The sequence below is a fragment of the Somniosus microcephalus genome, unplaced genomic scaffold (genome assembly GCF_052327205.1).
Source record: "Somniosus microcephalus isolate GS21.2 unplaced genomic scaffold, FLI_Smic_1.0 unresolved_chr4, whole genome shotgun sequence".
In the NCBI taxonomy this organism is placed as follows: domain Eukaryota; kingdom Metazoa; phylum Chordata; class Chondrichthyes; order Squaliformes; family Somniosidae; genus Somniosus; species Somniosus microcephalus.
The window spans coordinates 18,334,082-18,358,454 of NW_028225182.1; the positions used below are offsets into that span (position 1 = coordinate 18,334,082).

The 24,373-nt window shown below is 45.1% G+C and overlaps 2 pseudogenes; one reads left to right on the forward strand and one right to left on the reverse strand.

Moving 5' to 3' along the window:
* The window catches only part of LOC147089991 (lysophosphatidic acid receptor 6-like), a 56,234-nt pseudogene that overhangs the window by 29,340 nt on the left and 2,521 nt on the right, over window positions 1-24,373 (reverse strand).
* On the forward strand, window positions 15,800-18,316 carry LOC147089992 (putative G protein-coupled receptor 139; annotated as a pseudogene).

Sequence of the window (24,373 nt, forward strand, 5' to 3'; positions counted from 1 at the left end):
GAAGATAGAAATAACCCTGAATGGGTTCAGACCGAGTGTTAGAAAGGCAAGGCCTCGAGGTCAAATCGTCACCATCCCGTGACATTTGATGCAATCAAGTTCTTAACTGCTTAAAACTGGTGGATCTCTTTCTATGCCGTCAACATCCCTGTGGTCCATGGTCCCCTGTTTATAATAAAAGAGAAAGGGAGAATCCATCGTGCCTCTGCATAAGAGCCCAAGTGTTTAATTTATAAATTCATAATTCCTCTGACACTGTGGGGAAATGTCCACTTAAATTAAGAAACTTAAATTTAGTAATGCCCAGTATATCAATTTACATTGAGAAATACAAAATTTGTTTCTTGGTGAATTAAATATACAGCTTTCACGGAAAGGGTTAACTCCTCTGTAGGTTGATAAGAAGACGGGGCAAAACAAAGTCAGATGCAATTGCATCACTTTTTCGTAAATTTAAGACAACTTCCCAATCGAAAAAGAACCAAAGATAAAAGCCAACAGATCACGTGGACCTGACGGCCAACTTCCCACGGTACTTTCCAGGGCTGCACAGATTTTGGATGCATTGGTTTGATCTTACAAAATTCCCTAGATTCTACAACAGTTCCCGTGGATTAGAATGTAGCATCTCTGAGAGTCTTTCAGATAATGAATATCTTGATGCTCTGGAGAAGTAATCACTGTTCGCAGCCCTTTATCTCAAGGCACACTCTGATTCCAAACTTGTCAGTTGGAGAGGTTTAAGCTAATTAAGGGGAGCCAACACGGATTTGTTAAAGGCAGATCGTGTTTGACTAATCGAATTGAATTTTTTGATGAAGTAACAGGGAGGATTGATGAAAGAAATGCAATGGATGTTGTCTACATGGATTTTAGGAACGCGTTTGTCAAAGTACCACGTAGAAGGCTGGTTAACGCAATTGAGGCTCATGCAACAGGTGGGTCAGTGGCAGCTTCAGTAAATAGTTGGCTTAAGGACAGAAAAGAGCGAGTGGTGGTAAATGACAGTTTTTCAGACTGGAGGATCGTAGACAGTGGTGTTCCCCAAGGGTCAGTGCTGGGGCCACTGCTTTGTTTGGTATATATAAATGACCTGGATATTGGAATCCACAATAGAATTTTTAAACTTGCCGATGACACCAAACCTGGGGGAGTGGCAAACAGTGACAATGGCACCAATCGACTGCAACAGGACAAGAATGGCTAGCAGAATGGGCAGCAAAGTGGCAGATGGAATTTAATGCATAGAAGTGTGAGGTGATGCATTTTGGCAGAAGGAGCATTATACACCTGGGAGTTAGTGTGCATAGGTCCCTGAAGGTGGCAGGACATATTGAGAGAGTGGTTAGAAAACATATGGTATCTTGTGTTTCATAAATAGAGTTATTGAGTACAAAAGTAGAGAAGTTATGCTGAACTGTTATAAAGAGCTGGTTAGGCCACAACTTGACTATTGCGTCCAGTTCTGGTCACCACACTTTAGGGAGGATGTGAAGAGTGTGTGCAGAGGAGATTTACCAGAATGATTCCGGGGATGGGGGACTTTAGCTACAAAGACAGGTCGGAGAAGCTTGATTTGTTTTCATTAGAGCAAAGGAGGTTGAGTGGTAAATTGATAGAGGTGTACAAGATTATGATTGGTTTGGGTAGGCTAGATGGGGAAAGGCAGTTCCCACTAGTTGATGGTACAAGGACTATGGGACACAGATTTAAGGTTTTGGGCAAGAGATACAGGGGAGATATGAGGAAAATGTTTATATGCTGCATGTTATGAGGACCTGTAACTCGCTGCCAATGGAAGTGGTGGAAGCGGAGACACTCAATGCTTTCAAGGGCGACTGGATAGGCCCTTGAGGGAAATAAACTTGCAGGGCTACGTGGATACAACGGGGGAATGGGACTGACTGGATTGCTTGCAGAGAACCGGCACGGACTCAATGCGCCGAATTGCCTCCTTCTGTGCCATTAGGATGCTATAACTCTATGACTGTATGTTGAGGCTCTGGAGAAGTAATCACTGCATGCAGCCCTTTAGCCCCAGGCACACACTGATTCCAACCTTGCACACGTTGCTAAGTTTGAAAGGTTGCATTTTTCACACTGGCAATCCATTGAGTGATAGCAGTGCTGTGATAAGTTAAGGTTGTTAGGGGGATGTAGTGCCAGAAGATACATGGAGGACTGATGATAGCTGTGACTGTTCAGACAATGTGAGCGGCAGTTAAATGTTGGCAATATTTAAAATGTCAATCAGCAAGTCTCGTTCAAAATGTTGACAGAAACTGCTTGTCAGTTCATGCTGACTTTGCACAACATCATGACTTTAAATCCGCAGCCATTTTACAGAAGACAAGTCTACGTATTTTGTATCACTTTAATGAAGGACGCACTGCTGACTTTTATAAGAACAATAAGACGTACGAGCAGGAGTCGGTCATTCGGCCCTCGAGCCTGCTCCGCCATTCAATAAGATCATGGCTGATCTGATCTTGACCTCAACTCCACTTCCCTGCCCGCTCCCCATAACGCTTCACTCCCTTATCTTGCAAAAATCTGTCTATCTCCACCTTAAATATATTAAATGACCCAGCCTCCACAGCTCTATGGGGAAGATAATTCCAAAGATTCACAACTCCCTGAGAGAGGAACTTCCTCCTCATTTCCGATTTAAAAGGGTGCCCCCATATTCTGAAATCGTGCCCCCTAGTTCTAGATTCCCCCCGAGGGGACACATCCTCTCTGCATCTACCCTGTCAAGCCACTTCAGAATCTTATATATTTCAATAAGATCAACTCTCATTCTTCTAAACTCCAATGAGTATAGGCCCAACCTGCTCAACCTTTCTTCATAAGACAACCCCTTCATCTCTGGAATCAACCTCATGAACCTTCTCTGAACTGCCTCCATTGCAAGTATATCCTTCCTTAAATAAGGAGACCAAAACTGTACGCAGTGTTCCAGGTGTGAGCTCACCAATGCCCTGTAGAGTTGTAACGGGACTGCCCTACATTTATACTCCATTCCCTTTGCAATAAAGGTCAACATTCCATTTGCCTTCCTAATTACTTGCTGGACCTGCATTCTACCTTTCTCTGATTCATATGCAAGGACCCACAGATCCCTCTGCACCTCAGCATTTTGTAATCTTTCCCCAGTTAAATAATAATTCGCTTTTTTATTTTTCCTACCAAAGTGGATAACCTCGCATTTTCCCACATTAAACTCCATCTGGCAGATTTTTGCCAACTCACTTAACCTATCTATATCAGTTTTGAGATAATTTGCACCCTCCACACAAATTGCTTTCCCACCTATCTTTGTATCTTCGGCAAATTTGGCTACATTACAATCAGTCCCTTCATCCAAATCATTATTATAGATTGTAAATAGCTGAGGCCCCAGCATTGATCCCTGCAACACTCATTGTTACAGTTTGCCAACCTGAAAATGATCGATTTATCTCGACTCTCTGTTTTCTGTTAGTTAGCTAATCCTCTATCCATGCTAATATATTACCCCAAGCCCCTTGAGCTCTGATCTTGTGCAGTAAACTTTGTGGTAAACCACTGTTTGTATTCCTGTTTGTCCTGTTTGTATTCCACTGTGTACATGCCTGGACATGCCTCGGCTGACTCCTCCCACAGGTCCTAGTATAAAGGTGACTGCTCCCCAGCCCTTTGTATCCTGGACCGGTCGACCACGCGAGGCAGACCTCCATTCTGTTGTTAATAAAAGCCTTTCGTTACTCTTCTAACTCTCAGTCTTTTATGAGTAATTAATAGCGCATCAATTTTATTAACAACATTTTTATAATGGAGAAGATCCTCACACCAGCATGCCTGGACTTAGATCATCGGGAGGCGGACTCATCCACCAAGATTACTCACTGGCTTAAGTGTTTTGAAAAATTCCTGACCGCCTCCGAAGCAATCAAATCGGACGAGGACAAACTGGATGTCCTGACCTCCAAAGTTAACCACCGAGTGTACTCGGTCATCCAAGATGCAACCTCGTACGCGGACGCTATCAAGCTCCTCAAGGACCAGTACACGTGCCCAGTGAACGAAGTGTACGCCAGGCACCTCCTGGGGAGTCGTAAACAACAACCTGGGGAATCGACCGTGGAATACCTTCAGGCACTGTCTGTGCTTGGCCGGGCCTGTGGTTGTAAGGATGTAAAGGCCGCCGTGTACACAGAGGAACTTATCCGGGACGCTTTTGTAGCGGGCCACAGATCCAATTACACCCGACAGCGACTGTTGGAGCAGAGTAACCTCGACCTCAACAAGGCCTCTGAACTCGCACTATCGTTGGATGCAGCCTACCAGGGCATGGATGCCTACTCCTCTGCACCGTGGACGCCGCGGGGAATGACAGCCTGGGACACGGTAGGACCGCCTCATAGTGCCGTGCCACCCCAGCCACACCCCAACAACGGCCCAACTACCGCAGCAGTGTCCCAAGGCCAGACAGCAGTGCCCCAAGGCCAGAAATGCTACTTCTGTGGCCAGGCAAAACACCCCAGAGCGTGCTGCCTGGCGAAAAACGCGATCTGCTCGGGCTGCGGGAAGAAGGGACACTATGCTAGCGTCTGCAGGGCCAAAGCCACCCCGAACCCCAGCAGCGCCGCGTGTGGGCCATGCGGGCCGCCATCTTGGACCTCCCCGGCCATGTGCGAATCACCGGTACAGCAGCCATTTTGGATGCCTCCAGCCACATGGGGATCATGGACACCGCCATCTTGGATGACAGCCGGGATGCAGCAGGCCCCCGACACCGCCTCATCTGATACCCGCAGCGACACACCGACCCCTACGCTGGCATCCGTTACACTGGACCAAGCGAGAGCGCACCAACTGGCCAGTTCCACAATGGACATTAAGGTAAATGGTCACGATACAATCTGCCTTTTTTACTCTGGGAGCACGGAGAGCTTCATCCACCCCGACACGGTGCGGCGGTGCTCTCTCCCAGTCCTGCCTGTGCAACAGCGGATTTCTACGGCCTCCGAGTCCCAGTCGGCGGACATCGGCGGCTACTGCGTGGTGACACTCGTAGTGGACGGGACCGTGTACGATCATTTTAAACTTCTGGTCCTGCCTGACCTCTGCGCTGCCGTCCTGTGGGGTTAGATTTTCAGTGCCACCTTAAAAGTGTTACGATGGCGTACGGTGGACCACTACCCCCACTCACAGTCCGCAGCCAGCAGCTTCCAAATTGCCCGCCGCGCACCAGGTGCAACCTCTCCACACTCAGAGTCACCCCCCACCACTGTTTGCTAACCTCACCCCCGACTGTAAGCCCATCGCCACAAAGAGCAGGCGATACAGTGCCGGGGACAGGGTTTTCATTAAAACCGAAGTGGAGCGGCTCCTGAAAGAAGGGATTATTGAGGGCAGCACCAGCCCCTGGCGAGCCCAGGTTGTGGTCGTTAAGACCGGCGAGAAGCAGCGCCTGGTCATCGACTACAGCCAGACAATAAATCGCTACACCCTGCTGGACGCCTACCCACTCCCCCGTATAGCTGATATGGTCAACCAGATCGCGCAGTACCGCGTCTTCTCGACCATTGACCTGAAATCAGCGTACCACCAGCTCCCCATCCGCCCTGAGGACCGCCAGTACACAGCCTTTGAGGCAAACGGCCACCTCTATCACTTCCTTAGGGTTCCCTTTGGCGTCACCAATGGGGTCTCCGTCTTCCAAAGGGAGATGGACCGGATGGTAGATCAAAATGCGTTGCAGGCCACTTTCCCATATCTGGACAATGTGACCATCTGCGGCCGTGACTTGCAGGACCATGACGCAAACCTCTCCCCTCCTCCGACCGCAATGTGTACTTCCTCAATATTATTGATGAGTACTCCCGTTTCCCGTTCGCCTTCCCCTGCCCGGACATGACCAGTGCCACGGTCATTAAATGTCTGAACAACCTCTTCACCCTGTTCGGCTTCCCCAGCTATATCCAAAGCGACCGGGGCTCATCGTTTATGAGCGACGAACTCCGTCAGTACCTGCTAACTAGGGGTATTGCCACAAGCAGGACCACCAGTTACAACCCCCGGGGGAATGGACAGGTGGAAAGAGAAAATGCGACAGTTTGGAAGGCCGTCCTGCTAGCCTTAAAGTCCAGGGGCCTTCCAACCTCCCGCTGGCAGGATGTGCTCCCCGATGCGCTCCACTCTATTCGGTCACTGCTCTGCACTGCCACTAACGCCACCCCTCATGAGAAAATGTTTGTCTTCCCAAGGAAGTCCACATCAGGGACATCGCTACCGCCATGGCTGACGTCCCCAGGGCCGGTCCTACTGAGAAGACACGCGAGGACCCATAAAATGGACCCCCTGGTCGAGAGGGTCGACCTCCTCCACGCCAACCCCCAGTATGCTTACATCGCATACCCGGACGGGCGGGAGGACACAGTCTCCATAAGAGACCTTGCACCCTCGGGGGCCGCAGTAACCCACTACCCGCGACGGCGGAAGCTTCACTACCCCTGCCGTTGCCACGCCGATCACAGCGGCAGACAAGACCTCCGGAGAGACTCCAATACACTAACTTTTAATACACTTCACCCCGCCGGACTCAATTTTAAACAAGGGGTGAATGTGGTAAACCACTGTTTGTATTCCTGTTTGTCCTGTTTGTATTCCACTGTGTACATGCCTGGACATGCCTCGGCTGACTCCTCCCACAGGTCCTAGTATAAAGGTGGCTGCTCCCCAGCCCTTTGTATCCTGGACCGGTCGACCACACGAGGCAGACCTCCATTCTGTTGTTAATAAAAGCCTTTAGTTACTCTTCTAACTCTCAGTCTTTTATGAGTAATTAATAGCGCATCAAACTTTTACATGGTACCTTATCGAATGCCTTCTGCAAATTCAAATACATGACATCTACTGGTTCCCCTTTATCCACCTTGCTCGTTACATCCTCAAAGAATTCCAGAAAATTTGTCAACAGTGATTTCCCTTTCATAAAACCATGCTGACTCTGCTAGACTATATTATGATTTTATTAAATGTCCTGCTACAATTTCCTTAATGATGGACTCCAGCATTTTTCCAATGACAGATTTTAGGCTACCTGGTCGATAGTTGCCTGCTTTCTGTCTTCCTACTTTCTTAAATAGGGGCGTTACATTTGCAGTTTTTCAGTCCGCTGGGACCTCTCCAGAATCCAGGGAATTTTGGTAGATTACAACCAATGCATCCACTATCTCTGCAGCCACCTCTTTTAAGACTCTAGGATGCAGACCATCGGGTACAGGGGAATTGTCCACCTTTAGTACCATTAGTTTGCCTAGTACTTTCTCTCTAGTGATTGTTTTAAGTCCCCCCTCACCACAATAGCCCCTTGATTATCCATTATTGGGTTGCTTTTAGTGTCTTCTACCGTGACGACAGATAAAAAATATTAGTTCAAAGTCTCCGCCATTTCCCTGTTTCCCGTTATTAATTCCCCAGTCTCATTTGCTAGGGGACCAACGTTTACTTTTACTAATCTCTATCTTTTTATAAACCTGTAGTAGCTCTTACTGGCTCTTTTTATATTTCTTGCTAACTTGCTCTCATAAGGTATCTTCTCTCTCTTTATCATTTTTTTGGTCGTCCTTTGCTTTTTCTTTAAAAATTTCCAATCGTCTGACCTTTCACTATTCTTCACAACATTTTATGCTTTTGTTTTCAATTTGGTACCATTATTTACTTTCTTAGTTAGCAACGGATGGTTCATCCTTCTTTAATATTCTTTCTTTTTCACTGGAATATATCTTTGCTGAGTGTTATGAAATATCTCCTTAAATGTTTGCCACTGCTTTTCTACAGTATTACCCTGTAATATATTTCCCCAGTCCACTTTAACGAAGTCTGCCTTTATACCTTTGCAATTACCTTTGTTTAATTTCAGGACACTAGTTTGAGACCTAGCTTTCTCACCCTCAAACTGAATTTGAAATTCTACCATGCTATGATCAGTCTTCCCAAGAAGATCCTTCACTTTGAGATCATTAATTAATCCAACCTTTTTACACATGACCAGATCTAAAATATTCTCCTCCCTGGTTGGTTCCGCAATATATTGTTCCAAGAAACCATCCTGTATACACTCTAAGAACTCTTCCTCAGGTCTACATTTGCCAATTTGCTTTATCCAATCAACGTGAAGATTAAAACTTCCCATGATTATAATCGTACATTTCTTATAAGCCTCTATTATTTATTGATTTCTACTTTGCCCTAAAGTGTGTCTAATGTTTGGGGGCCTATTGTAATGGCTATCAGATCATACCCATGTATTTCTATTTGTGCTGTCAACTCATCTATCATGTTACGGATGCTGCATGCGCTCTGATATAGAGTTTTTAATATTGTCTTTTTACCATTTTCCCCTATTTCTACCCCTCTTTCTGATGCACTCGTATGTGTATACACTCTGTCCATTCCTGTCACACTCTGGTATTCATTACCCCTATCGTTACCCTGCACTTTTGCCGTCTCATTTTTCGTTGAATTTTTACATTTCCACTCAGCTTATCCCTCCCCCACACTATTAAGTTTAAAGCCCTATCCACAGCCCTAGTCAGTCGATTCGCCAAGACACTGGTCCCAGCTAGTTCAAATGAAGCCCGTCCCGATGGAACAGCTTCCTCTTATCCCAGTACTGGAGCCAATGCCCATGGAATCAAAACCCATTTCACTTACACCAATCTTTGAGCCACTCATTCCTCTCTCTGATCTTATTTACCCTATGCCAATTTGCACGTGGCTCAGGTAGTAATCCAGAGATTATTACCTTTGTGGTCTGCTTTTTAATTTAGCCCCTAGCTGCTCATACTCCCTCAGCGGAACTTCTTTCTCTGTCCTACCTATGTCGTCGGTACCTACATGGACCATGACAACAGGATCTTTCCCCTCTCACTCTAATTTCCTTTCCAGCCCAGAGGGGATGCCCTTTACCCTGGCACCGGGCAGGCAACACAGCTTTCAGTATTCGCACTCTTGGCTACAAAGAACATTGTCTATCACCGTAAATTTAGGGTCCTCTACAACTACCAAATTTCTTTTTGCTCCTCCCACTTGAATGGCTCCATGTACCATGGTGCTGTGTTCAATTTGCTCATCCTCCCTGCAGTCCCTGCCATCGTCCACACAGGGTGTAAGAACCTCGCAACTGTTGGACAAGAGCAAGAGCTGAGGTTCTTCAGCCACTCGCTCGTAGCCACACCCACCAGTCCCTGATCACGGATCAAATTTGAATTCAGTAATCTAAGGAGTGTGATTGCCTCCAGGAACACAGCGTCCCGGTAACTCTCCCCCTCCCTGATGTGTCGCAGTGTTTGAAGCTCGGACTCCAGCTTATCAACACAGAGCCGAAGTTCCTCGAGCAATGAACACTTACTGCAAATGTGGTCGCCATGGTCCTCAATGGTGTCCATGTTGAGGTAGTATCACCGTTGTTGAAGGTGCTGAGGTCGATAAGGTGCGAGCATTGCTTCCTGCAGGTACGTTGATTGGTGTTAGTTCAAATAGCCCCAAATATCTTATGCAGATTACAAATATTGGATAGAAAGGTTTGATTTGGTCCATCGTACAGGAGTGCTCAGTGGCTTGAACAAGTGGTCTTAATTAATGTATGAGCACAGGGAGTTAGTTCACTATTTGATGCAGGTTCCACCATGGAGTATTGCATTCCTCTTACTCCCAGGCTTCTATTATCACCTCCCCAAATCATAAACGGGTCATGTGTACTCTTCAAGAGTCATCTGAACCCCACAGCCGATAACTACGAGATTCACCTGAATCCTACAAGAATCACCTCAATGCTGCAAGATTCACCTAGACCTTTGTAGACTTACATAAAACCACTAAATCTACCTAAACAGGAATGGCTCCATGCGAAATTGTGTGCATTTGTTTAATTATATGTAAGCTTGCATGTATGTTTCTATATGTTGCTGTAGCACTCTCAATATTTGAGTTTATGTGTTTGCGCATGTGTATGAATGTGCATTTTTTGTGTATTTGTTTATATAAGCAGCTGTCTGTTTATGAATGCATGTGTTTGAATGAGTGCCCGTGCTTTTGTCTGCATGCATCTGTATTTCAATGTGTATGTGTGTCGATGTATGATTTAGTGTGTGTAGGGCTTTATATGTGTGGGTGTTTGAGCATATGTGTGTATGTGTGTGTGTGTGTCATTGTACATGCGCACATACATGTACACATCAGATGTGTGCATGTGTCGGACTGTGTGCTCACAGACATCAGGACTGATAGAAACGATGTTTAAAACACATTGAAACTACGTGAAATGAGCATCAGCTGGAAGCTCTTCATTATTTTATTACACCCGTTCATAATAAAAAAGAATTTCGTCCACAGACCAATCAGAAGTTGAATCAGAAACCTACAATTCCCAGCAGCACCCTGACACAGAAGAAAATTCAGGCTCTACAATGCTGGCTTTGGTATCCTGCTCCAACTCAGCTCTTTCGTTGGGGTAAAGATGGAAACATGACAAAATAGATCAATGCCACTCTGGTGGGGAAAGGTGGGGAAATAAGCCAAGGGGCCTATCTTGATCACACTCTATCGACCAATGCTAGAAAGTGCGTGTGTGTCTGTGAGCGCATGTCAGAGTGTGTGTGAGAGAGAGAAAATGTGTGCACGTGTATATATTTTCGGACAGCGCTGAAAGTACATACTCCCGCCAGTGGAGGTACTGCAGTGCCAGATGCCGCTCAGTGTTACTGCCCTCCCACCATTTAATTTCTTTCACATTGGACAAGGTCGCTGCACTGATCAGAAGCAGCACAGGCCTGTGATCTCAGTGACCAGAAAGAGCCCAGTCCTGTGATCTCAGTGCCCATACATAGCCCAGTCCTGTGATCTGAGTGACCATACATAGCACAGGCCTGTGATTTCAGTGACCAGAAACAGCCCAGTCCTGTGATATCAGTGACCAGAAATAGCTCTGTCCTGCGATCTCAGTGACAGAAACAGCCCAGTCCTGTGATCTGAGTGACCATACATAGCCCAGTCCTGTGATCTCAGTGCCCATACATAGCCCAGTCCGCTGATCTCAGTGAACAGACACAGCCAAGTCCTGGGACCTCAGTGAGAATAAACAGCCCAGTCCTGTGATCTCAGTGACCAGAAATAGTCCAGTCCTGTGATCTCAGTGAACAGACACAGCCAAGTCCTGGGACCTCAGTGAGAATAAACAGCCCAGTCCTGTGATCTCAGTGACCAGAAGTAGTCCAGTCTTGTCATCTGAGTGAACAGAAGCAGCCCAGTCCTGGGACTTCAGTGAAGAGAAACAGCAGAGTCCTTTGATCACAGAGAGCAGAAACAACCCAGCCCTGTGATCTCAGTGACCAGAAACAGACCAGTCCTGTGATCTCAATGACCAGAAACAGTCGATTCCTTGGATCTGAGTCATTGGAAACAGCCCAGTCTTGAAAGTTCAGTTACCATTTTCTGAAATTACAGTCGCTCCAACTGCTGGCAGCTGAGCCCTGCTTTCAATGTGCCTTTCCTTCGAAGGCTGACATTACACAAAGCCTCCTTCCTACTGAAGAACTTTCTGCACTTGAAGGTGTCACATGCGATGGAGTATATCAGCACCAGGAGCACCGGGCATAAGGCTTTCCTCTTCACTGAGAGCACCGTGCATTTTCCAGCGATGGGTTTAAGCACCTTTCTTGCTGTCCTTACTTTTTTTTGTTTTATTTAGTTATTTATTTCCATCATTTTACTGCACAGCATACAACTTGATTACATGTGTCCTGCTCAATTTCTTTATTAAATAGCGAGCCCAGAATAAAACTCAGACTAGGGGTGATTAATTCCTAAAACAAAAGCAACACACTCTGGATGCTGGAAATCAGAAATAATAACAGAAAATACGGGAAACAAACTGCAGTTCAGGAGAATCTGTGGAAGGTTCACCGCAGGGGTCGGAGGGCATGGTGGTTGTTGGGAATATTTTTATTTTTCATATCATAAGTGAGGAAGCAGGCTGTAGACTGCAGGAAGATATCAATAGATTGGCCAGGTGAGCAGAAAAGTGGTTAATGCAATTCAATCCAGGGAGCTGTAAGGTAATGCATTTAGGGTGGGCGAGCAAGGCAAGGGAATGCTAATAAATGGCAGGATACTGAATAGTGTAGTGGAACAGAAGGACCTTGGAGTGCATGTCCACAGATCCATGAAGGTAGCAGGGCAGGTAGATACTGGGGTCAAAAAGGCTTACGGGATATTTTCCTTTGTTATTCGAGATATAGAATATAAGAGCAAGGAGGTTATGCTTGAAATGTATAAAATAAAAGTTAGGCCACAGGTAGAGTGCGGCATACAGTTCTGGTCACCACATCACAGGAAGGATGTGATTGCACTAGAGGTGGTGCAGAGGAGATTTACGCGGATGTTGCCAGGACTGGAAACTTTTAGCTCTGATGAAAGTTAGGAAGTCTGGGGATTTTATCTTTGAAAAAGAGGAAGCTGAGGAGAGAGTTAATTGAAGTGTATAAACATATGAGCGGCCTAGATAGAGTGAATAGTAAATATCTATTTTCCTTAGCAGAGAGGTCAATGAACAGGTGGCAGAGTTTTAAAGTTATTGGTAGAAGGATTAGAGCAGAGTTGAGGAGAACATTTTTCACCCAGAGAGTGACGGAGGCCATGGACTCACTGTTTGAAAGAGTGGTAGAGGCAGAAACGCTCAGCACATTTAAAACGTACTTGGATATGCATTTGAAAAGCCATAATTTACAAGGCTATGGAGCAAGAGCTGGAAAGTGGGATTTGGCTGGATAGCTCTTTTTCGGTCTGCACAGACACGATGGGCTGAAAGTGGCGTAAATTTCTATGATTCCATGATTCCTAGCATTTCTTTTAATTTTATTATGAAAATGGATCTGTGAAAATTCTTGTTAGGATTGTCAGACTTGTATGTGTCTATGAAGGAGCAGCATTTATCTTGGACTTCGGGGCTTTATCTAATTGGAAATTCCACTGTTGCTTTTCAAAGTCTTGGAGTGAAACTTGTTGACATCATCTGTTTGTTCAGTGACTGTAATTAAAACCACTCAACAGGGGACCTGATTTTCTGACCGGATGGTTTCGCTCTCCTATAAATAAAGGGAATCTTCTCAATACACCAATCGGTGAATTGCTCCCAGCGTCAACACCAACTATCAAATCAACGATTCTACCAGGAAGGGGTAAAATGTCTCTTGGTTTTCTGATCAAGCTCAAGATTCTATGGGCCATTAATGATGTACAAAATATCTACTATCCCATCCTGGCTGCGGTTGGTGTCCCGGGTAAGTTACTACCTGCAGCTGGTACTTCAGTAACCCGAGATTATGAGGATGTGGTATCTTAGTCCGCGTGTCCAACTCTTTATTTTATTACTTTCCTTACATTACAGCAATGAATACATCTCGAAAATACTTCGATGTCTGAAAAGCACTATGGGGCGTCACGTGTGCATGAAAGGAGCTAAACTAATGCAATTATTTCCACTTTTCGCTCTTTCTTTCTTTCATTCTTTCTTTCATTCTTTCTTTCGTTCTTTCTTTCATTCCTCCTGTCTGTCTTCCATTCTGTGCATTGCTCTTGTGTGTGTTTGATAACGGTCCCTGCTCTACTGATGTGAAATCCCATTCATAACATTTTACATCATGTTACTGGCTCTGAATTGTTAAATTAGAATTCTAAGCTTGAATCATGGTTTATTATTCAGCAGCTTATTTCATGTCTTTATTGCAAACAATGAATCTGCATTATCAATATAATCAGCTGCCTACCTGGTACCGTTCTTCATATCACTGATCGAATGCAAATTCATTGCAATGGAAGTATTCTGATCGTGAACTCACTCGATATTGGATTGTTTCGGTTTCCCTATATGAGGTGAAAGCCTACTGTACTCAGACACTGGAGGAAAAGAGCAAGAGTCACAGTATTTGAATAGAATTCAAATAGTTGCTGGCGCAGGCTCGATGGGCAAAATGGCCTCCTTCTGTTTTGAACTATTCTGTGATTGAATGATTCTGGCTTATGAAATCCCACGTTGAAATAATGGCCCGGAATTTTCACCGATATGGACAGCAAAACTGCGAGCCTTTGCCATTATTACAACGGTGAATCTGACAGCAACTTCCGGAGTATGTACATGCGCAGTTAAAAGTGGATATCCAGAATTGGTTTCATTCATCCCCTGCTCCTTCACAGGGCTCACTGTTGAACGTTCCGTGGAAATCAATTGAAATCACTTAACTGACTTAAGATATTACGCTGGAATATCGCTTTAATAAAAATCCCAAATTGTTAATCGTTAATGAATGTGTTTTAACGGCGTTCTGAGTCATAATTACTGCTGAACACCCGTTCTGGCCCTGAAAAATGAATTTTATACCTGTGGAATGTCAAATGTTACCAATATGAAAAAAATTCTATGATTTTTATTATATTTTATTAGAATGATTGTTTACGATACTGCAGCTTTTACTTTATTCCCATGTGTATGTTGCAATCTTTATTTCGCTCCCTGTAAAATGATTAAAAAGTGAGTGATAATCAATGCATTTTACTTCCTGGTTTGCTGTCTGAGAATTTTTCAACGTGAATTACTGCTTAGCCAGCTTCATAACATCATTATTTCTGGACGCTGGAGACGCCCTATACTTGGTGTCAGATTCAAATTAATGTCGGTGGGGTGATATCGACGCCACAGAGATAACTAGATCATGGTGGGCAGCATTCTTTGAGGTCAGCGGCGAGCACCATCACTTCGCATCTGACCGCAGAATCTGAGCCATTATAGTGTCAGTCATATTATTCTACTATTTAGAACAAAGTACAATTGTTACAAGCGTTAGCTGTAATGCAATTCAAAAACTGGCCGAGAAAATGAACCACATTATATGGTGAGTCACTGCCTTTTTATTCTTGGTGTGGAGAATCACACGTGAAGATAAATATCCAATTGCTGAACATAGAGCATAGCATGTCTGTTACTATTCACATCCAATGTTTGACCATTGGGAATCCAGAAACAGTCGACAAAATTTGGACTAAACTTCTGTCTACCCTGAGGCTACAAGTTGATTTCGATGAACTGCAGTCGTTTTACTTCCAGCAATTCCTTTGTTCCTATTATGAAGATTACAAACATTGGATGGCCAGGCTGGGTTTGTACCATTGTACAGATGCGCTCAATGTCTTGGACAATTGACTATAGTCCATCTATGAGCACAGAGACTGGGTGTTGTCAACTTAGGATCCCATTCTAAGAGCACCATCGATTCTTGCACTCCTCTTCATCCCAATCCTCTTTTATCACATCCCCATTTCGGGACATTAAGTTCAGTTGAATCACCCCAACAACTTAGTCACACCCTCTGCAATTCAAACCTGCAAACGTCCCACCTTTTCCTTCTCCCATTGGCTCATGTGTAGGTGAACTTCCACTTCCCGATTGGTTCCTTTGGCATGTATTCTAAAATCAGTTTATGTTTCAAATAATGTTTCATTCGATCCCGTTGCACCATTTATTTAACGATGCATTACTGATTGCTCTGATTGCAAACAACATCTCCATGAAGCCCTGTCACAGATAAAATATTCAGGTTCCATCACTGGAAGAAAAGTAAAAAGCAAAATGCTTGGCGCATTTCATGTTACTGTGAAGAACGAAAAAGTAACTGTTATATAACCTACAACGTTATTTGATCGGAAACGCATCAAACTACTGTATGCATTCATTGTCAGGAGAATAATTTCCCTATTTTCCTCTTGCTTACAGTTAACGTAGTGACGATTGCGATTCTGTCTCGGGGAAACTGTGGTCTCTCCAATTGTGTCACTCGCTACCTGGTGGCCATGGCAGCAGCGGATCTACTGGTCGTTATCCTCGATCTGATACTGAGGCAGATTCCAATTGTTTATCGGGATCAATTTATTTTTCTGTTGCACATGAAAGTTTGTAATATACATGCTGTCCTGCTTTATGCTGCCACAGACTGTTCTGTCTGGTTCACCGTCGCTTTCACCTTTGATCGATTTGTGGCCATTTGTTGCCAGAAGCTGAAATCGAAATATTGCACTGAGAAAACGGCGGCTGTGGTTCTAGGAACAGTGACTGTGCTGAGCTGTTGGAAGAACATTTCATGGTATTTTCAATATTTACGTGAATATTGGCTTTCTAACAGCCCCTGGTTTTGCCGTGTGAAACCCACTGTATCTCGCTCGCTGGTCTGGGCCGTGGTTGAATTAATGCATTATATTTTAACACCATTTATTCCATTTCTTTTGATTCTACTGTTCAATGCATTGACCATCAGATAGATTTTAGTGGCCAGCAGAGCCCGCAGCAGACTGCGGAGTCAGAGCAGTGGCGAGAGTCCCAGTGACCCAGAGATGGAGAGCCGAAGGAAATCCATGATTGTACTGTTTCTTATATCGGGGAATTTCATACTGCTGTGGGTGGTGTTCATGGTTTGTTCTATAATGAGACGATTTGATTACTTGGGATATCCTGTTTCTCTGCCCACATTTGTACCAGAAATCGGCTTCATGCTCCAGCTCCTGAGTTGCTGCACAAACACTTTTATTTATGCAATTACCCAGAGGAAATTCAGAGGGGAGTTGCAGAACGGAGTTAAATATCCCCTCGAAAAGATGGTCAAATTAATTCGGTGACAATTCTAATATTATCATGTATTTTGTCATCTATCCTGTACAACTCACTTTTCGGGTATTTAAAATTCATTATATTTTCTCAAGCATTTCACAATCTGCTCGAATCTTAAAAGTAAGCTCACATTATAGTTCGCACCTTGCTGTCATTTTCCCAGGAGTAGGACCCAGACATGGGTTATTTAGAGCTGTGGTTTGAGCAGATGCTTGCCCAAGAGCAGTTTGCTGCTTTAGACAGTCATGTGCTGAGCTCATACTCCAGGGTTATTTTGGGAATCACCGATTTTTACATAGAAGATAGGAGCAGGAGTAGGTCATTCAGCCCATCGAGCCTGCTCCGCCATTCAATGCGATCATGGCTGATCATCCAAGTTCAGTACTGGGTCCCTGCTTTCTCCCAATGCCCCTTGATCTCTTTAGCCTTAAGAAATATATCCAACTCCTTTTTGAATATATTTAATGAATTGGCCTCTACTGCCATTCTGTGGTATATGAATTGGCCTCTACTGCCTTTCGTGAATATTTCTCCACACTATACCATTAGTTTGCAATATCCCGTCAATCATTGAGTGCTTAGTACCTCAGTGTTGAAAATGTTTCTGATCTCTGCTGGTCTTTGAAGGAAGATTTGTCGAAAATCTTATCAGACACAGGAAATACATCAAGGCAGCCAGAAGACTATGAAGGATATTAATCTCTGCACCTTCACTGAGGCAGATAGAGAAAAGGAATCGATGACTGTACATATATTTCCCATCACCACCCCGTTCAGTAGCCTAAATCAGTTCTTTATGTTTGTAACAGTTTCCATGCAGATGTTGAACTGATTACGCCAAGCATATTCTATCACGCCCAGTGTTCCGTATGTTTTACCTGTTGTTCAATAAAGCAGATTGTGAATAGAACTAACAGTAAATTTTCCCAGTGATAAATATTTCCACAGTTGGGTAGACTGTAAGAGATCTAGGCCAGATCAGAAGGGAATGTATTTGCTACAGTTAGGGTCCCGGTTTAGCATTCTCCAATTTCCCAGTGTAGCACACTCCCGGGTCCCGGTACCGCACAATCCTGGGTCTCTGTACATCACTCTTCAGTATCCCGGTACAGCATATTCACGGGTGCCAGCACAGCACTTTCCCTTGTCCCAGTGCAGCACACTCTCGGGTCTACTATGGCACTCTCCCTTGTCCAGGTACAGCAAACTCCCTGGTCCTGGTACAGCACTCTCCCTTGTCCCAGTGCAGCTCGCTCTTGGGTCTCAGTACAACAATCTCACTTGTCCCGGTACAGCAGACTCCACGGTCCTGGCACAACATAGTGACGGGACCAGTTACAGCGCAATCCCGAGTTCCCATGCAGCGCTCATAATATAAAGACCACTGGTTATCGAACTCTGGAAGAAGCAGGTGTCCAGACCCCGTACTGGAGTGACTGTTTTAACTGAACGGCAGTAGCCATCATCAGCAGATCCGAATTATCAACAGTTTACAGTTTTGGATAAGGCTTGTATTCTATGTAAATCAATTGCAGTGTATTGTCAAAACTAACGTTAAACCATCATTATGAATTCATGTTGATTTCTCATCAATATAACCCACCTGGGAGACAATCATTCCACCATCTGTGTTGTTATTTGTGTCAAAGTTCAAAAATAGCCTTTGATATCAATAATCCAGTAACGGATATTCTGCCAGTTATTTTAATCCACCAGTGTTTGTAAAGCTTGTGTTCAATGGGTTAATAACAGGCGTGTTCAATGGGTTAATACACTGACTTTTAAATTGGGATCATACCAGTCTTGCAAAAGCGGATTGGGGAAAGTAAATCAGACAGAATGGAGGTTCACATCATAATTCCCCAGAAAGTGATCACGGATTAACAACCTCAATCTTCCACTTTCAATCATCCTGTAGTTCCAGTAAAGATATATGTGCTGACGACTAATGTAGTGATTATGTTACTGGAATAGTATTTCAAGGGTTAGAACCAATTAGTCCGAGAGCATCAAACTATTGGGGCCGAGAGTCATGAGTTCAAGTTACTGTTCACCTTTTGTTTCTGTCTGTAGTCGGCCTCTCCGTTAGTTCTCACTGGGGCCACAACAGATAGAAGGAGAGAGTTAGTGAGACCGGTGCAAACTCAGTTACATTTCTGTCTCTTCCCTGTGGATGAACAATCCGAAGCCTGATGATTGCTCTTTTCTGCACATGTGGTTTTTGTGTTTGTGCAAGAATGATATTTCAAGCCAGGCATTCCCATTGAGTTCCTTCCAGTGTTTGTTGCAGTCGATTGGTCCAGAATGGCATCACGTGTCTATGATTTTAGCAAAATCTGTTTGTAGTGAGATGAAGCAGAGGATGTGAAAGAAGCTGAAAGTGGAAGTGCAGGTATTAGTTTCACCAAGGGGACAGGACCCACTTCCACAGCAAGGCCCTCTCACCCGAAGATTATTTCCATCAGCGTGGGAGAGTTCACCATGTGCGGCTCTAGTGGTGCAATCGGTCAGCGCGTGTTACACATATGGCAGCACAGCCTCGGGAAATGCTGAGCTTCCACCCTCACTTAGAGAAACCAATCCTTTTACTTCTGATCATTTGGACTGAAGTTGAAGTTACAATTATTATGGTTCACAAGTATCTACTTATTAGTGTTGCCTTTCTGGCACTTCGGTTCCTCCGGCACACCGTGTTACAGCAGCAGAGAAGAGCTTTAAGGCAACGCTTTAGTAATAATTGTTTATAGGAGAGATTGTGGCCGATTTGACGAGAATTGACGGGGTAAAAGGACCGACAAGTGATCATTAAACCTGAAGGACAAAACACTCAATTCTTGTTTTAGTGAAGCAGTTATGCATCGGTTTGAAGTGTCGAGTAGGGGATGTGGGCGATGTTGCCCAGTGTCCTGGTGTAACAGGTACATTTACTCAGCTCACAGTTGCTAACACATCCCGCTGTTTTGCTCACGGTGAAACGGGAGCATGCGGATTAGCGAACTGCTGGTTCGAATGTCATCATGTGCACGCCGACTTGCCGCCTGGTTTGATATTGCGACATTGTTTCTGGATGGGCTGTTCATTATTCGTGCAAGAATAAATATGCACAGCTGATAATACAAAACCTCAGGCTGATTGGAACACCAGAGCTCCCCGTTCCATACCACCATAAACTCCATTTAACTGCAGTGGGCCCCGATCTTCTAACTACCCCACACCCATCATTTCCCAGCCTTCTAACTCAGATTGCAAAGCTCCATAGTTCTCGCTCCTTTGTTTGAAGCTCGAGAGCTCACATGTTCCTTTGTCCTTCTCTTCCGTGATGACGCGGTCTTCCTCCCTGATAATGACTACATGGGAGTGTTTTCATTAAACCGTGCTTTTCCCACTGTAACCTTAATATAAGAATCTAAGGGAGAAATATTCAGTTCTTCTGAATTTGTATGTGGGCCAGGTGGGACAATGGGTGAAAAGTGTGATAAATTAACTAACTGACGTGTGTCAGTTGTCATGTCCACAAACCGACCATTCGGGACTCAAAACACTTTTTTACCATTTGCATTTCTGGACATTTCTTATCAAAGTGTGCAATGGCTTATTGCAAAACAATACCTGTAAACATAAATCCTCTCCTAGAAGGGATGCTGATGCCTATACCACCATAGCACTCTGCCCAAGATCGATCGAGGCATCGTTGCCTGACCAAAAAAATAATTTAGAATCTCCAAAATGGAGCTGTTCCCTATCAGCTGAGATATACACCCAATAGCTTGAGCTGTTATTGTCAGATATCTAACACAATGTTCCACTAATCTAATTGATTTTTTTGATGAAGTAACAGGGAGGTTCGATGAAGGTGTCTACATGGATTTTAGGAAGGCGTTTGAACAAGTACCACATAGAAGGCTGGTGAACAAAATTGTGGCTGCTGAAATACGTGGATCAGTGGCAGCTTGGATAAGCAATTGGCTTAAGGACAGAAAACAGCGAGTTGTGGTAAATGGCTGTTTTTCAGTTTGGAGGATGGTAGACAGTGGTTTTCCCCAAGGGTCAGTGCTGGGGCCACAGCTTATTTTGATATATATAAATGACCTCGATATTGTAATACAAAATAGAATGTCTAAATTTGCTGATGACACAAATTTAGGGGTGTGGCAAACAGTGAGGATGATACCAATCGAATTTAACATGACATAGAAAGGCAACAGAATGGGCAGACAAGTGGCAGATGGAATTTAATACAGAGAAGTGTGAGGTGATGCATTTTGGCAGAAGGAACAGGGAGAGGCAATATAGTCATCGGACAGTTTTAAAAAGTGTGCAGGGGCAGAGGGACCAGGGAGTTAATGTGCATAGGTCCCTGAAGATGATGACATACGACATATTGAGAGAATGGTTAGCAAAGCCTATGTGATCTTGGGTTTCATAAATCGAAGTATTCAGTACAAATGTAGAGAAGTTATGCTGAACCTTTATAAAGTGCTGGTTAGGCCACAACTGGAGTATTGTTTCCAGTTCTGGTCAAAACACATTAGGAATGATGTGATGGCCCTTGAGAGGATGCAAAGGAGATTTACCAGAATGGTTCCTGGGATTGGTGATTTTAGCTACAAGGTCAGGTTGGAGAAGCTGGATTTGTTTTCATTAGAGCAAAGGAGGTTGAGGGGTGATTTGATTGAGGTGTACAAGGTTATGACGGGTTTGGCTAGGCTAGACGGGAAAAGGCTGTTCCCACTAGTTCATGGTACAAGAACGGGGGGAAACTGATTTAAGATTTTGGGCAAGAGATGCAGGGTGGATGTGAGGAAAAACTTTTTTGTGCAGCAAGTGATGAGGACCTGGAACTCGCTGCCGACGGAAGTGGTGGAAGCGGAGACACTCAATGCTTTCAAGGGGAGACTGGATAGGCACTTGGGGGAAATAAACTTGCAGGGCTACGGGGATAGAGCGGGGGAATGGTACTGACTGGATTGCTCTACAGAGAGCTGGCACGGACTCGTTGGGCCCAATGGCCTCCTTCTGTGCCGTTATGACTCTATGACTTATGACTCTATGCTGCCGCTTGGAATTACCCAGTCACATAAAATATCTAGCCCGTGGTCACCGTGACAGCCACCGTCAGAGTCCTCCCTGTCAATGAAATGGCTGAAGGTCCGGCTCTGACAGATTGTAAAGATTTCAGATGACCGCATTATAAATTATAATCCCTGCACAGAGGTGCAGAGTTCATCCTGTGCAGTCGCTTCATGCCGAGGATTGCATACCAGCACTGATCTCTCTATGCCACCTCAAGTAAGTGCAGACTGCAATGACTGTCCAGTGAACCAGCCGTTGGTTCTATGTAGGTTTTGCACAATTGGAGTTTCTTAGCGGAACACTGTGGCTCAGAGACTGAGTAAAACTTGTGTGTGAAGCTCCTCTACTGAAATAAAAATGAAGTGTTAATAAACTGAAAAATTGTAGACTCAACATGAATTGATTGAATATAAAGGTCAAGTATCTCCCTCCCACCTTACTTCAATTTGGATCTGCTATCCAACACGGGATGGTGGAGAAAGGTGGGGAAATCAGCCAAGGGACCTACACTTGCCCACACACTAGTGATCCATGCTAGAAAGTGCGTTTGAGAGAGTGTGAGGGAGAGAAAGTGTGCACATGTGTGTATATTTTATAATAATGCTGATAGTACACTCTCTCACCAGTGGAGGCACTGCAGTGTTAGCTGCCGCTCAGTGTTACTGCAATCCGATTTGTAAATTTATTTCAAATTGGACAAGTTCAAGACACTGACTAGAAAAATTACATGCTGTGATCTCAGTGACAAGAACAGTCCAGCCCTGTGATCACAGTGACCAGATACAGCCCAGTCCTGTGATCTCAGTGACCAGAAACAGCCCAGTCCTGTGATCTCAGTGACCAGACACAGCCCAGTCCTGTGATCTGAGTGACCAGAAACAGCCCAGTCCTGTGAGCTCAGTGACCAGATACAGAACAGTCCTGTGGTCTCAGTGACCAGATACAGCCCAGTCCTGTGATCTGAGTGACCAGAGGCAGCCCAGTCCTGTGAGCTCAGTGACCAGAAACAGCCCAGTCCTGTGATCTCAGTGACCAGATACAGCCCAGTCCTGTGATCTGAGTGACCAGAAACAGCCCAGTCCTGTGAGCTCAGTGACCAGATACAGAACAGTCCTGTGATCTCAGTGACCAGATACAGCCCAGTCCTGTGATCTGAGTGATCAGAAACAGCCCAGTCCTGTGATCTCAGTGACCATAAACAGCCCAGTCCTGTGATCTCAGTGACCAGAAACAGCCCAGTCCTGTGAGCTCAGTGACCAGATACAGAACAGTCCTGTGATCCCTGACAATAAACAGCCCAGTCCTGTGATCTCAGTGACCAGAAACAGCCCAGTCCTGTGCTCTCAGTGACCAGAAACAGCCCAGTCCTGTGATCTCAGTGACCAGAAACAGCACAGTCCTGGGATCTCCGTGACCAGAAACAGTCCAGTCCTGTGATCACAGAGACCAGAAACAGACCAGTCCTGTGATCTCAGTGACCAGAAACAGCCCAGTCTTGTGATCTCAGTGACCAGAAGCAGCCCAGTCCTGTGATCTCAGTGACCAGAAACAGCCCAGTCCTGTGATCTCAGTGACCAGAAACAGCCCAGTCCTGTGCTCTCAGTGACCAGAAACAGACCAGTCCTGTGATCTCAGTGACCAGAAACAGCACAGTCCTGGGATCTCCGTGACCAGAAACAGTCCAGTCCTGTGATCACAGAGACCAGAAACAGACCAGTCCTGTGATCTCAGTGACCAGAAACAGTCCAGTCCTGTGATCTCAGTGACCAGAATCAGCCCAGTCCTGTGATCTCAGTGACTAGAAACAGCCCAGTCCTGTGAGCTCAGTGACCAGATACAGAACAGTCCTGTGATCCCTGACAATAAACAGCCCAGTCCTGGGATCTCAGTGACTAGAATCAGCCCAGTCCTGGGACCTTAGTGACCAGAAACAGCCCAGTCCAGTGATTTCAGTGATCAGAAACAGCCCAGTCCTGTGATCTCAGTGACCAGAAACAGCCAAGTCCTGTGATCTCAGTGACCAGAAACAGCCCAGTCCTGTGATCACAGTGACCAGAAACAGCCCAGTCCAGGGATATCAGTGACCAGAAACAGCCCAGTCCTGTGTTGTCAGTGACCAGAATCATCCCAATCTTGTGATCTGAGTGCTTAGAAAGAGCCCAGTCCTGTGATCTCAGTGACCAGAAACAGTCCAGTCCTGAGATCCCAGTGACCAGAAACAGCCCAGTCCTGTGACCTCAGTGACTAGAAACAGCCCAGTCCTGTGATCTCAGTGACGAGGAACAGCCCAGGCCTGTGATCTCAGTGACTAGAAACAGCTCAGTCATGTGATCTCTGTGAGCATTAGCAGCCCAGGCCTGTGATCTCAGTGACCAGAAATAGCCTAGTCCTGGGATCACAGTAACCATAAATAGCCCAGTCCTGTGATCTCAGTGACCATAAACAGCCCAGTCCTGTGATCTCAGTGACCAGAAAGAGCACAGCCCTGTGATCTCAGTGACCATAAACAGCCCAGTCCTGTGATCTCAGTGACCAGAAACAGCCCTGTTTTGTGATCTGAGTGACCAGACAGAGCCCAGTCCTCTGATCTCAGTGTCT